This window comes from Anastrepha obliqua, chromosome 6 (assembly GCF_027943255.1).
Source record: "Anastrepha obliqua isolate idAnaObli1 chromosome 6, idAnaObli1_1.0, whole genome shotgun sequence".
Taxonomy (NCBI): domain Eukaryota; kingdom Metazoa; phylum Arthropoda; class Insecta; order Diptera; family Tephritidae; genus Anastrepha; species Anastrepha obliqua.
The window spans coordinates 5,672,143-5,676,750 of NC_072897.1; the positions used below are offsets into that span (position 1 = coordinate 5,672,143).

At 32.7% G+C, this 4,608-nt stretch overlaps 1 long non-coding RNA gene across 1 annotated transcript; it reads left to right on the forward strand.

The window, feature by feature from the left end:
• Window positions 1–3,913: 3,913 nt before the first annotated feature.
• LOC129249799 (uncharacterized) lies at window positions 3,914–4,608 on the forward strand. The gene is made up of 3 exons (XR_008582730.1): window positions 3,914–4,011; window positions 4,071–4,165; window positions 4,232–4,608. It is a non-coding gene; the product is annotated as an uncharacterized LOC129249799 (long non-coding RNA).

Genomic DNA, 4,608 nt, shown 5'->3' on the forward strand with positions numbered 1-4,608 from the left:
GTTTTATTTAGCTTTACTTTTTTTAACATCTGGTGGCATTGCCCGCGAGTGCAGGTGTTGTTGGTGTTCTTCTGCTTTTGGCAGTCAAATCTCTCTCTCGCTACTGCAGTGTTGCCTAGCTTTGGATATAAAAACGCATTAAAATGCCCATTCAAAGAAAATAACCTAACAAATTTTTATTGAATCACTTAAAGAACTTTGTATGCGTGACAAATTGTCTTTAAAATGTGCGTTTTTTTAAATAAATGTGTCATGCTTATGTACAATTTAATTTATGAGTTTTTTTGTTAAGCGAAACTCTTTTGTTAAGGGAACGACTTTAATGCTATATTTGAAGTTCTGTAACTAGATAAGGTACTCTTTTTGTAAAAATGTCAGTATGGTTTCTTTAGTATTTTCTGGTATTTTCTTGTTTATTTTTACAATGAATATAACTCTTAATGACCTATGTCTCATTAAGGATTGATGACCGGAAGAAACGATTACACCTCTATGGTTTTAATTCGCATTCAATAAATTCAAAGGCTTTCTAAAATGTGTAAAAAGGTTTTCAATCTTAAGAAGAGTTGAGAGAGGGGCATTTAATATTTTTGCATAACCTTAAATGGAGCCAAAAATTAAATTTGCACTTTCAAATTTTATAAGAGTAAAAAAATTTTCATTAGCACTAAAATCTTCTCAGAGATCTGATCACATTGCCCATGATTGCGGTTATTGTTGATGTTTATGAATATTCGTTTCTTCTTTGAAATGTGCGTTAATAAGAACAAACGGTAACAAACGTTTTAGTGAATATTTACGCAAAAATAAGATAATTCGTGAAAGTGTACTCGTATAAGTGAAAAATAAGAAAACATGAAATGTGCAGTGAAAAATTGTGCTAGTAAGAACCTCAATAAAGCGTGTGATATAAGCTTTTTTATACATATATCCAAAGTTGATGCTTTCCATTTCAATTCAACCGGGCTACTCGGGTCATGTTCTTCGATTTCGATGTAACTTAAATATGTTGCTCTCTGGTCAAAATAATGAGACACGTATTTTTTTGTTCGCCCGAAAAAATTTTTTTTCAAGAGTTATCGGCAATTTTGTTTTTCGGCTCAAAATCGATTTTTTTTAATTATATAAGAAAAAAATTTTTTGAAATACTCATAACTTAGTCAAAAATGAACCGATTTTAATAATTTTGGGTTCAAAATGATCGTAATTACTTACACAAGCGACTTCATGTAGAAACAATTGCAAAAAAGTAGTTGAAAATTTTTTATTTAGTAAAAAAGAAAAAAAATTTAAATTTTTTCAAAATTCAATATTTCAAAAAGGGCATTTTTTTTTTTTTATAACTTTTTCCAAATCAAAAAAACATCTCAAACTTTAATTGAGCTGCATGCCTAGTAGCTAAAATGCGTTGTTTTTGAGTAATGAATTTTTGAGTAAACACCCTGTTTCGCACTTTTTGTTTTTTGCAAAATAAAAAATTTTCAACTACTTTTTTGCAACTATTTCTAAATGAAATCGCTCGTGTAAGTAATAACGATCATTTTGAACCCAAAACTATTAAAATCGGTTCATTTTTGACTAAGTTATGAGCAATTAAAAAAAATTTTCTTATATAGATTATTTCCATTTCAATTCAAAAGGGCTATTCGGGACATGTTCTTCGATTTCGATGTAACTTAAATATGTTGCTCTCTGGTCAAAATAATGAGACACGTACTTTTTTGTTCGCCCGAAAAAATTTTTTTTCAAGAGTTATCGGCAATTTTGTTTTTCGGCTCAAAATCGATTTTTTTTAATTATATAAGAAAAAAATTTTTTGAAATACTCATAACTTAGTCAAAAATGAACCGATTTTAATAATTTTGGGTTCAAAATGATCGTTATTACTTACACGAGCGATTTCATTTAGAAATAGTTGCAAAAAAGTAGTTGAAAATTTTTTATTTTGCAAAAAACAAAAAGTGCGAAACAGGGTGTTTACTCAAAAATTCATTACTCAAAAACAACGCATTTTAGCTACTAGGCATGCAGCTCAATTAAAGTTTGAGATGTTTTTTTGATTTGGAAAAAGTTATAAAAAAAAAAAAATGCCCTTTTTGAAATATTGAATTTTGAAAAAATTTAAATTTTTTTTCTTTTTTACTAAATAAAAAATTTTCAACTACTTTTTTGCAATTGTTTCTACATGAAGTCGCTTGTGTAAGTAATTACGATCATTTTGAACCCAAAATTATTAAAATCGGTTCATTTTTGACTAAGTTATGGGCATTTCAAAAAATTTTTTTCTTATATAATTAAAAAAAATCGAGTTTGAGGCAAAAAACAAAATTGCCGATAACTCTTGAAAAAAATTTTTTTCGGGCGAACAAAAAAATACGTGTCTCATTATTTTGACCAGAGAGCAACATATTTAAGTTACATCGAAATCGAAGAACATGACCCGAGTAGCCCGGTTGAATTGAAATGGAAAGCATCAATTAAATTAAAGTTAAATGTTTTAAAACTAGCTATAAAAAAAGTGGCTACATACCTAAATACGCACGCCCTAACAAAAACGATTATAAATATATTCTCGGATAGCCAGGCGGCCATCAAATCAATGAATGCGGCATTACTAAGATCGAAGGTTGCACAGGAATGCCGGGCAGCTCTAAATGATATTAGTGACGTATTCAAGGTCAGCCTTATTTGGGTTCCGGGACATAGAGATATTGAGGGAAACTGTAAATCAGATGAGCTAGCCAGAAAGGGTACCGCTCTCCAACTGCTGAGTGATAAAAGTACCATTGGAATACCCATGTCCACGAGTAAACTAATAATAAAAAACCACTTTATAAGAGGGCAATAGGTCATGGAGAAATGACCGTGTCTAACAGCTAGGCTACTATGGCCGCAAATAAACAAGAAAAGAACAAAGGAACTGCTTAGTCTCTCAAGAGACAATATCTCGAAGGTCGTGGCTTGTTTAACCGGTCACTGGCTATTTGGCAGGCATTCCTCGAGACTAGGAGTTTTCTCCCATGAATATTGCAGAAGTTGCAGAGATGAGGAAGAGGAAGAAACAGTTGAGCACTTCCTTTGCAATTGTCCAGCCCTAGCTAAAATCAGAGCAGGTTGTCTAGGTAAATACTTTTTAATTCTCTTACAGAACTATGGTATCTGGCGTTGGGTTGGCATCAATACTACGCTTCATAAGAGCCACGAAATGGTTCCACGAAGGAAGATAAATGAGGTTCCCGTGTAGCACAGTGGTATCACAACGGACCTGTAAGGTCTAAGTGAGTTGGTCGTGCAGACCGACTACCACCATAACCTAACCTAACTTAAATGTTTTAAAATGTCTATAGGGATAGTAACTGAGCACCGATCGACGGACTGAGTACACTGCCTCCGCCATCCATCCAGTGGCACCATCCGTTCAAGGCACTTCTCCTGGCGCAACTCCATCAGCAATATTAAAATCCACATTCACACATTGTTCAATCTTATCAGCGGCTGTGCAACGATATTAGACACAATAAAGAGTGTATATCCACGACTTGGTTGAACAATTTAATATGATTTGCAAAATATTTAAGATTTTTCCCACCATTTTTTCAAAATACTAAATTTTATAAGAATCAACTAATTTTCAGTAGCACTAAAATCTTCTCAGAGTGACCTTTTATTACATTCTTTCTTTAATAATACAGTTTTTTTTTAACTTACAGTTTCGGTAGCTTTAAATTAAACGCAAAAAGAAACAAACACGAAACTTCAAAATTTTCGCATTTTCGGTATAAAAAAGCACTAAATTTATTGCGAAGAGCAAATGGTTGGCAATACTGCACAACTCAGCAAACGTGACGTCACGTACGCTCTGACGGGCGCAATCTTGTTTCTATCATTCTTAACTGTTGAGCATATGGGCAATGTGTGTGTATGTACATATGGATTTGAATAAGTGTTCTTGGTCATTCACTGTTACTATTTGGAAAGACATGACGCGTTGATTTCGCATAAAATGGATAAGTAAGTATTTCTTTAGTGAAAGTAATAAAATGCTCAATTAAAATAACATATATTATTAGATTTGTACAACGGCTTGCAAAAAATACTAGTAACAGTGAAATAAAGCGGATTCCACAGGGAAAGAAACAAAAAACATAGAAAACGAAAGATAATTGTAAAATATACACATGCATGCACATACATCCATTTAATTTGCAAATATATTTGACCACTCGTTTAGATCTTCAACGCCCAAAGCATATGAACGTCGTTTCAGGGAAAATTCGAAGGAATTATTTCATTGGCTGGATGAACAAAATGGTAATGCATTTTGTGTATACTGCAGGAAAATTATGTTCAATATATAAACACATATTCAACGGCATGAAAAATCTGCTTTACACCAAAAAAACGTTAGCAGGAAGAAAAACCAAAGCACCATCGGGCAATCTCTGCTGCCAGATGAGCAAGCAAACATGCTGAAAAAGGTAAGGTACGCTCAACACTCGTTAGTTATGCTTTGCGCAGTCCACAATCTACCAATGTCAGCAATGGATGCACTACCTCGAGTTTTAAAAAATATTTTTTTCGGATTCAAGTATTACAAAAAATGTGGCC